Source organism: Diceros bicornis, chromosome 24 (assembly GCF_020826845.1).
Source record: "Diceros bicornis minor isolate mBicDic1 chromosome 24, mDicBic1.mat.cur, whole genome shotgun sequence".
Lineage (NCBI taxonomy): Eukaryota > Metazoa > Chordata > Mammalia > Perissodactyla > Rhinocerotidae > Diceros > Diceros bicornis.
This window is the reverse complement of record NC_080763.1, coordinates 5,824,883-5,835,780: the sequence shown is the minus strand read 5'-3', so window position 1 is coordinate 5,835,780 and position 10,898 is coordinate 5,824,883.

The following is a 10,898-nucleotide window of genomic DNA, read 5'->3' as shown; positions in this document are numbered from 1 at the left end:
TTCATAATAAAGAGACTGAAGCCAGCTTGGCTAAAAGAGTCAGTCTTCTTCCATCTACTAAATTTTATTTGCTATGTCTTATTCTCCAAGAACTGCCTGTTTATTAATAGACATCTATAACACAAATGGTCAGAAACTCCCTGTCCGGATATCAACAACAGCCCACTGTCTCCATTAGTACTTTTACTATGCCACTATTTAATTGCACTTGAGAGCTTATGTTTGCCAGTTTTTTCTAAATATGGTGCTTTCAAGCTTTATACAGAATATAATACTTGGACACTTAATACTTTGCTTTTTCTTCCTTGAAAACCAGTGACAGGTGTGGGAAAAAAATCTTTGATCAGGGTGAAAGCAAATGGATGTTGAAGAGGCTCTATAGTAGTATCATTTCCAGAGACATTCACTCATTCGTTTTCTCATTCATTCATTCAACAAATATTCACAGAGTGCCACTGTGTGATAGGCACTATGCTGATGAACACAACACACAAGGTCCCTGCTCATAGAGCTTGCAATCCAATGTGGGGAGAAGGAGACAGAAATATCAAGTAAATAGCTAAATAAATAAGGTATTCACAGATTATGACAGGCAGTAGGAAGGAAAGTCCAGGCGAGGTGATAGAGAATAACTGAGAGAGCCCACCTAAGAGGGGATGGTCAGAAAAGACCCACTAGCAAGGTAAGATTTGAGCCAAGACCTGAAGGGTGAGAATGAGGTGGCTGTGAGGAAGTGAAGGAATGGGATTCCTAACTGGTGAATGAGATGCCTGGAGGCAGGAGAGGGTTCAGAGCAACTGAGTACCAGAAAGGCCAGTGTGGCCAGGGGCAGTGAGTGAGAGGGAAGCAAGGTGTGGGAGGATGCCCGAAAAATGCAGTGGCCAAACCAGGCATAGCCCTATAGATCAAAGTTAAGAGTTCAAAGTTTATTCTAAGAGAAATAGAAAGCTACTAAAGAATTTTAAGCAGCAGGGCCAGCCTAATGGCATAGTGGTTAAGTCTGCATGTCTGCCTTGGCAGCCCGGGGTTCACGGGTTCAGATCCCGGGCGTGGACATACGCCACTCATCAAGGCATTCTGTGGCAGCGTCCCATATAAAGTAGAGGAAGATGGGCACAGATGTTAGCCCAGGGCCAGTCTTCCTCAACAAAAAGAGGAGGATGGGCAACAGATGTTAGCTCAGGTCTAATCCCCCTCACCGGGGGGAAAAAAAAAAAAAGAATTTTAAGTAAGAAAGTGACATAGGTGCTTTATGGGTTTTTTTTTAAATCTCTCTAGTTGTTATCTAAAGAATGGGTTGAAAGGGAGGAAGAGTGGACCCAAAGACACCAGTTAGGAGGCAACTGTAGAAATTCAGATAAAAGATAATGATGACTTGGGCCTAGGTGGTAATAATGCAGACAGGGAGAAGTGGAGAGACTTTAAACCTATTTTGGACATAGAATCAACAAGATTTGTTGATTGATTGGACATGGAGAGGGTTGAAGGAAAGGGGAAAATCCAGCATAACTCCTACACATTTGGCTTGAGCAGCTGAGAGTTTGGTGGTGCCATTTATTGAGAGGATAATACTGGAGGAAGATTAAGTTTGTGAGAGAACACAAACTATTTTGAACACATTAAGTCTGAGAGTTCAGTTAGATATTCAAATGGGAAGAAACGGTAGATAACTGGATATATGAGTAAGGAGCTCAGGGGATAGGTCTAAGTTAGACTTAGCCAGGAAATATATTAAAACCTTGGGGAAAAGTTCAGGACTGAACTCCAAGCTGTGCCAACATTTGGAAATTAGGTAGAGGAGGAGTAACCAGGAAACGAGGTTGAGAAAGAATGGCCAGTGATGTTGAAGGAAAACCAGGAGAGTTCAGTGCTTCAGAAGTCGAGAGATGGAAGTGTGGTAGATGGAGAGGATGGTCAACCAGCCAACAACTGGGATGGTTCATGCTGCTCAAAGGTCAAATCGGATGAGGGTAGAGAACAGCCCTTAAGACTGGCTACATGGAAGACATTGACACCCTCAAGGAGAGCAGTTTTAGTGGAGTGCTCGGGCAGAAACTCAACTAGAGTTAAAGTACAAATGAGAAGTAAAGGTACAGAGACAGTGTGTTCAGGTAATGCATTCAAAAAGTTCAGCTATTCAGGAGGCAGATAAGTGGGGTCAAGGGAAAGTTTTTCAATATGGCAGATCTTAGAAACTATTTATATGCTGATGAAAATTGTCAGCCAAGAGAAACTGGTGGCGTAGGAAAGGGTAGATGCAAAGGAAAGAGCAGAGTCGTGGAGAAAGAGGCAGGTGATCTCTGACAGGAGGGAAAGCAGAGATGGGTACCTGTGCCTAGTTAATCCTGGTAAGGTCATCATTAGGATACGGTGCCCTTAACTGGGCTCCCCAGATTAAAGATTGTGTCCAAGACCCAGTGCAGAGAGCCTTAGCTCTTCCACCGCAGGGCTCCCCTGCCACTGTGCGATCGTGAGGGCAGCTGGCCCAACAACCCCAGCGTGCCTCCCCCACAGGGAACTGGGTGAGGAGAGAAGCCACATTCAGGAAAATCTGTAACTGTTGTTGTCCCACTGTGTTTCCTGTGTCATGCAATGGATGAGTAAACTGAATTTATGTTATTAATAATGTAGTGCCGTCCAAGTTATTTTCTCTCGACCTAAAATTGTTCATGGAAACTTACAGGAGACCACAATTTAGCCTGTAAAAATATACGCCACCAATGAAATCTATCAGCAATATAAGAAGACTTATGAGAGTAAGAGTGCCCTATTTCAAATATGTTGGTAGTATATCACGGGCTGGCTTGGCTATGAAGTACGCTGAGACCACTGTGATGGACACACTGAAACTGGGACAGAAGTCTCTCAACACAGACAGGATAACCAGGAAAAGAGGCCACAGCTTCCTGGGCACCCGGTGCCCCGTAGATAACTAAAGGATTATCCCTTCAGGTAGCGGGTTAAACCCAGGCATCACTTTCTGGTGGGCGTTCGCTCTGACAGAACTCAAAGCCAGCTCTCCTCGCCTATGCTCAACTCCAGGGCGGGACTACACACACAGGGTGAAAGCCGCAGTGTCCTCAGCTGATCAAGGGCACAGCAGGCAGGAGCTGACATAAGCTGAGAGCACAGGGGCCAGGATCCAGGGCTGTAGGAACCAATCACTTCCACCAAATCCTGTGAGATCTGGGTAGTGAACACTGGCAATGAATGTAAGCTTGCTGGGCAATCCTGCTGACTCCAGAGACTTCTTTTTACTCTTCGCCCTTCAGCCACAAGTAAGCTCTCATAAGAATGTGTGTTTGTTTTTTGTGTGTTTTTTTGAGGAAGATCAGCCCTGAGCTAACATCCGATACCAATCTTCCTCTTTTTGCTGAGGAAGATCTGTCCTGGGCTAACATCTGTGCCCATCTTCCTCTACTTTACATGGGACGCCGCCACAGCATGGCCTGACAAGCGGTGTGTATGTCCGTGGCCAGGATCCGAACTTGTGAACCCCCGGCCGCAGAAGTGGAGCATGTGAACTTAACCGCTGCGCCACCAGGCAGCCCCAAGAATATGCTTTTACTACGTGAATTTGGAGGGGTTTTCTTTTTTTTTTTTTTTTTTGGAGACCTGGGTGGCCTTTTCTATCAAACTGCAAATAAGCGTTCTTACTTTACCATAAAAATTTATACACACACACACACTCAAACTGGCAAATGTCCTAAAACTAGGCCAGACTTATTCTAATTTAGGGTGTAGGAATAGAGCAGGAAGCTATCATGTAATCATATCTTTTGACTCATAAACCTTACCAAATCTCTTAGAGAGAGTCATCAAGAAATTTCTGTAATCACACGAGGATGCCTCCAGAGGCACAGCCATGATGGCACGCACACAATTATGAATCACTTAGCAGAGTCAGCTCTCTATGAACACAAACATGAAACCCAAGATTAAACACTGTTCTGCATCCGGGAAATCCTAAATGCCGCTGGACATCTTCCACTGGCTTCAGAGCTGAAGCTACCGCTGAACGCGTCCTCTAAGGCACCACACAGCTCACACATGAACTTCTAAATGCTCTTGGGGACCTCAGTGTGACATCAAGCTCCATCCCTAACTGCAAGGAGCTAAGAACAACTCTCTCTCTTTGCAGAACCTGCTACAGATCTCACATTTTCCTTCTTGAGTGTTTTCTCAATTTTCCTTAGGGTTATTTTCATATTTCATTAGTGGGTGGTACATGGTTCTTCTTGGTAAATCACTTATTTGGAATTGATGTCCCAAAAGCTTTTTTTCCTTCCCTGGCAATTTCTCAATGGCTATTCCTCTCCAAGAGTTCTTGTCAATTTCTCTCTCACGTAAACTGAAGACCTACTGAGAGATAAAGAAGAACCATTTTCTCTTGGCTAAATCTTGAACTTATCACATGGGTTACACATGTGTCCTTAAATAAAGTTTGCTCAATTTCACCTGTCATTTTACTGTACTAGGGGTAACTTCTGTTCAACTTTCCTGGACTTTTGATGCAGGTGAAGGAAGATATGATGATGAGATAAGAACGGGAGAGAAAACTTTGAGAAACAGTTTATCCACTGTTCGTTTCCCCGAGGAAGGCAGAAACAATGACTGAGACCAGGAGCTGAAGACAGAGACTCACAGGTCATAGCAAAGCAATGATTAAATTTAAGGAGAGGAGTGGAAATCGGGACATGTGTGCTGACCATGGTCCTGAGAAATATTTGCCTAGTGGGGCCTTGTTGCTTCTTCTAATTCTGAGATACTGGTGACTCTTGTACAACTATCTTCAGGACTTCTGAACAAGGTGAGGCAAGAAGTGGTGGTGGGAGAGAATGGAGGGAGGCAAGAGAAAAAGATTGAACAGAGGCTTTTGGAGAGGCATAGTTATTAACTGATTCCCAGGGAGAAAAAAAGACTCTCTGGACAATATTTTCAGTTAATTGTAATTACCAAGAAAGAAACCACCAACCACACTTAAAAATCAAACATTTGAGGGTGACTAAGAAATTTTGTACCAGAAGATGCAAAGCTGTGAAGGGAAGATATAAACAAACAAGAATGATCAGGAGATGAGCAGAACATCAGCAGGGTAGAATTGCGATGTCCTTGTGCATTGAGTTATACCAACATTCTCCTCTCATCCCTCTACATTATCTCCTTGGGGGATCTTACCCATTCTCGTGGCTTCAATACCATCTAATGCTGATGACTCCAACTTTATATTTCCACCTGTGATCTCTCCTTTGAGCTCCAAAACTTAATATCTAACTTCCTATTTCCTATCTCTACTTGCATGATTCATAAGATTGAATCCCCCTATCAACGTGTCCATGGGGAGAGGGAAATTGGCAGTACAGAAAAAAAATGCTTCAATAGGATAAATACAGTATCAGACAGTGTAAACCACACACTAACATTCACAACAAAGGAAAAAATCTAACTGGGTAGGAAACTTGGAAATAAGCCCCCTAATAAACATGGGGGCTTATTAGGAGAAGATAGTGACTGAGGAGATGGAACCTCAAACAGAGGCATTTCCTGCTCATGGCAACTATAAATAGAAGCAATTCTTTTCTGAATACTCTGTAGAAAGAATCGTTGGCCAGGCATCTGTCTTCCCAGTGTTATCTGCACCCACGAATAGGAACATTGTCAAACAATGATAATAAATAAGATTCTCAAATCCAGAAACTCCAAGACTGAAGGAAACCCACATTTACTTATAAATCTGGAAAAGTAATGATCATGGAGTCGTCAGGGTCCAGAGCCTCAGAATTCCAGAACCAAAGCTTGAAGGATGATATCTTAGAGGAAGGAAAAGTAAATATGACTTTACGCAGTGGGTAGTAAACTTATGAAATTCTTAGCTCTAGAGGGAACAGAGGCCAAAAACATAAATCAGATTGAGAGTTATTTGGATCCTTTCCTTGGTAGGGACACCATAGCATATTAGCAAGAGACTCTTATTTTAGGGGAATATAACTAGCTTTGTAAGCCTGAAGTCCTGGAAAGATATGTAAATACTATCTTGGTGTCACTTTCTGCATAAAGTCACCTCCCAGAAAAGCCAGGACCTCCCAATCCTCAGATAAATGCAGAGGTAAGACAAGACTGCCCACAGGTTACAGAACATGGAGCTGATAGAGATCTGAATGTTAACATCTTAGACTAAAATTAGAACTGAGATAACCCAAATGCCACATATGCAATAACAGAATGTCATTTAGTGGCAAAATCAGAACAAGTAAGTTCAGAAAAGAAGAAGGAGGGGGAGACTGGGGAGATGTCTCAAGACACAAACATAGGAGTTTGTCTAGGGGCAAGGACTTGGCCATGGGTGAGGAGCAGGCTGTTATGGGCACAAAGGCATGGTATATTCCTTCAGAGACAGTACCTGCAAATGGACCAGTAACCTTTCCATGTACTTTTGGGACCTTGGAACATGAAATGCAACACACACACACACACACACCTTATAACATCCTCTAGAAACATATTCTAGTATGAAGAGTGGAGTAGGGCATGAGAGGACACATACACACACACACACACACACACACACACACACACACATTCCCATAAAGTTTTTATTAGGGCCAAAAGCCAAGAAAGGAGGAGGGAAAGGATCCTTTGAAGCAAGGGCTGAACAAAGTTTTTCACAATATGTCATGCACATGAGAATTTAATGAGTCACAAATTCCAGTGGGTACTTTTTCCCTCAATTTTCCAGTTTGTTCTATTTTGCAAATATTTGTACTCAAATGATAATCTGACTTTTGTTGTACAGCCACACTGACTGCCTCATGAAGAGCTTTGAGTCAGAAGACATCTGCTAAATTGAGATTTACAAAGAACTTAATAAATACAAACACAAATGGACGAGCTCTGAATATTATATTCTGAGCATTCTCTTCCTTATGTTCTTGCAAATTATACACCAGCATGCAAAGCATCTCAAAAGAGCGATGCGTAGGGGCCGGCCCGGTGGCGCAAGCGGTTAAGTGCGCGCGCTCCGCTGCGGCGGCCCGGGGTTCCCTGGTTCGGATCCCGGGCGCGCACCGACGCACTGCTTGGTAAGCCATGCTGTGGCGGCATCCCATATAAAGTGGAGGAAGATGGGCACCGATGTTAGCCCAGGGCCGTCTTCCTCAGCAAAAAAAGAGGAGGATTGGCGGATGTTAGCTCAGGGCTGATCTCCTCACAAAAAAAAAAAAAAAAAAAAAAAAAGAGCGATGCGTAAATCCCCTTAGAATCTCTTCCCTCTGAGCACCTTGGAGATGTTCTTTCATCCAGAGCCGTTAATTAGGGAGGTTCAACACTGCCTTCCTCATATGCAGGCTTTGTCTCTACAGGCTATTGATGCGGAATGTGGGGAAAGACTAAGCCAGTGCATTTGAGGGTTATGACAATTGATGACCAACATCAAAGAGCCGTAATATATTCCAGACACGGACTTCAGTCAAGTCTAGCAGCGGACAGGATACACTACAGTACAAGCCAAAAACCTTGAGGACATCATATTCCTGGGGAGCAGGCTGTTCTATGATGTTCAGGCTCATAAGTGAATCAGATTTGGCCTCATTGCTTTGCTTTTGAAACCGTTACTTGGCACGGTCACAGTGACAAACCAATGGCCTGAAATGCAATTAGCTTTATGCATCCTTGTTAAGCAACAGCCTGCTGGCCCCTGGCGCCGCATGTGCGATGCAGTTAACAGGGCACGCCTAGCTGTCAAGCAGGTCCCGGCTCAGATGAGATAAGGTACTCACTTTAAATAAGGCATTGCTTTGCAGACTCCAAAAACTATATATACATATATATTTAAAAAACACATTTCCTGCCAAATTAAAGAGAAGTTTTATAACATGATACAAACACAGTGTTGAAGAGGTTATGGGCTTCCTCTGGAACTGTGTAATACTTTAATATTATTTATTATTTACCTCCTGCAATTAGAAAGGCAGAGACGGTCAGAAAGGCATAGCCTGTAAATTGGTTTCTGTAGCCTTTGATAAAAAACTGTTTGCATTACATCGTTTTAGTGGCTCTTGAATTCTGACTGAGGGCATTATTTGGCTCTCCAAAACTGACGGCATCTCCTTAGGGGATAAAGCCATAATATGGAAAACTTTGCACTCCCTGCCCTTCCCTTGTAAATTCAAGTCCTAGCAATAGGAGAGATGTCAGTCTTGCCATCTGCCTGCAAATGCATGACTGTAATAATGACAATGACCAATTCCTCAACAAGAGTGCTTTACTGATTCAGAGGAGCCAGGGTCCACTTATTTCAAATGAAATAAGTGTCCAGTGGTCCCACGCTCCGCCCTGAGTCCTACTTCTCCCAGCTGGCTCCCAGTCACCCACAGTGAAATCCTAGTAGTTTCCTGGATGTGCAGCAATGGCATATAAATTTCTTTCCACAATAAACTGGCCTCTGAGATAGTGGGTGCTGATCATTGTAGGGCTTTGGTTTTGCAGTGTGGGATATGCATGTTTGGGGCCTGTGGTAGATCAGTTGCGTTAATGGCCCCAATTAAAGGCCTCCCTATATCCACACTCTTTGTTTGTAACTTCCTTGGCCTGTCCACTGTTATTCTGGACTGGACCATCTGACTTCCTTTGGCCAGTGGGACAGTAGCAAACCTGACACTTACAGAGGCTTTACGAAGTGTTTGAGTATTTCTGCTTCCTCTCTTGTTTCTCTGCGATTGTCATGAGAACATGTGCAGGCTAGCCTGAGAACATGCCTGAGCTAGCCTGCCCAGGGGTACATGGGACATGTGCCTGTGACAGACCTGTGGAGGAGACCTCAGCAATCCCAGCTGCAGCCACCTAGACCAGGCAGTCTTCTTCTGACTCACCAGCTGAATGGATGCGTGAATGAGCCTGGCTAACCATAGACTCATGGGAAATAACAAACGGCTGTTGTTTTAAGCCAGCAAGTCTGGGATATCTTGTTACACAGTATTATGTTGGCCATGGGGAACTGATACAGGGCCAGAGCTGAATCTTTTAGGCAACAGAGGAGAATTTGAGTGCTACCGTCAGTCATCTCGCTTCTCTATTCTTCCCCATGCAGCCCCTCCTTCACATACGCATTGAACCAAACTTGAAGAGTCAGTTTGAAAGAGCACTGAATGATTAGTCTGTCGGGGGGACCCACTATTTTGGGAGGCATCACAGACAAGAGATGAAGTGAGAGCTTGGGAGCGGGGTGCTTATGAACAGGCCTAGGTGGCTGGGCACAAGGACAGAGGGGGCTCAAGAGCCCAAAATACAGACTAGTCATAAAGCTGGGCGCCCAACTGCTGGCTGGCCCTGGGGCTCAGCGAGCGTGACCGTGCAGGCTCCACCTCACCACCATCCTCCCTGAAGGAAACCTTAAAGAATCTCAGACGGCATCTCAAAGCTCATCTTGTCTAGGCACTCCTTCTGATATGTGATACATGGGAGTCATCACCTGCCTGGTTTGTCATAAGCTGAACAAATGACTGTGTCTGGGAGTGATGTTAAACGACTGATGAGCACTGGGGATACTTAGACACGCCTGAGAATTAGAAAAGGCCTCGGCAAGTTCAAGGTTCCTGCCTGGAACCCCCTCACTTTGCTCTGCTAGCCAGTCACAAAACCCAAGGCAGACCTTAGATTTCTCTAAAGCTTCAATCCACACGTTAAAGCCAGAATCTGAAGAAAACACAAACTGAATTTAATTAAACAGGACTTCACAAAGTCTCAAGTCAAATATCAACTAGGTGCTTGGTTTTATGCCCTCTGCTGGACGCTATGGTTTTACGAAATAAAAGGCACACAAGTCCTCCCCCTTCAAAATTCTTATAATTTGGTAAAGATGAACATACTGGAAATACCAGCATATTAATAAGGAGCATACAATTGTGGTAATCATTTTTGTGTCCACAAGTGTCCAGATTCTCCTCCTTCCATACACAAGGAAGGACTGTACCCCCTGGAAGGGAAGTGCAGCCATGTCACTTGTTTTGGGCAATGGAAAGTGATGTGTCATTTCTTCAGTGAAGGCATTTAATTACTGGTGCTTAACTCCAACCTCCCTTCCCTGTGGCATTCATCATGGAAGGACACGTCGGGATAGAGCCTCTGCCATCCTGGATCCCTCAGTGACCATGGCAGACAGAGGCTCCCTGTTAACCTACACAGGAGATTTAGCATGAATGAGAAATATACTTTGTTATGCAAAACCACAGAGATTCAGAGGTTGTTTGTTACTCAAGGGTAACTTTGCCTATCCTGACTGATACAATAATCAACGTCTAAAATTTTGACACCTTAACTGTAAGCATAACAGAGACAAAAAAGTGTAGAAATCAATGTGGACTAGAGTAGTCTGGAAAGCTAGTTATGTCATAAAGGGTAATGCAAGGGACAGAAAGGAGTGGGAAGAGAAGTAAAGACAGGGAAAAAAACTCAAAAGCATAAAAATAAGAATGTACCTATTTTTGTCTTTGTTATGGGACTTAATGTCATCACTGTGAACTTGTTGGGTTCCTTGAGGGGAAAGATCTGGGCTCCACGTCTTGGTCCCCTCAGAGCCTGGCAACAATGGGTTCCCAAGTAATGTTTGTTGAATGAATTAGCAGAGTGTGTTGAGGTCAATGGGATAACAAAGCCGAGTCAATCAGGAGGTGAAAGAAAATTAGATCTGACCAGCAAATAGCACCACTTTAAATACCAGGGACAATAAATGTAGCAGGAGGGTCAGTGTTGAGAAAATCATCTTGTAAAGACTTCAGTTTCCTCATCCATGAAATGGGGCAGATGACCCCAAAGGCTTGCTCCAGTCCTCACCGCCAGGATGTTATTGTTTGGGTCTTTTTGATCTAAGAGTTGGATTGCTTTCCCCTTTTAAACTTTAGTCA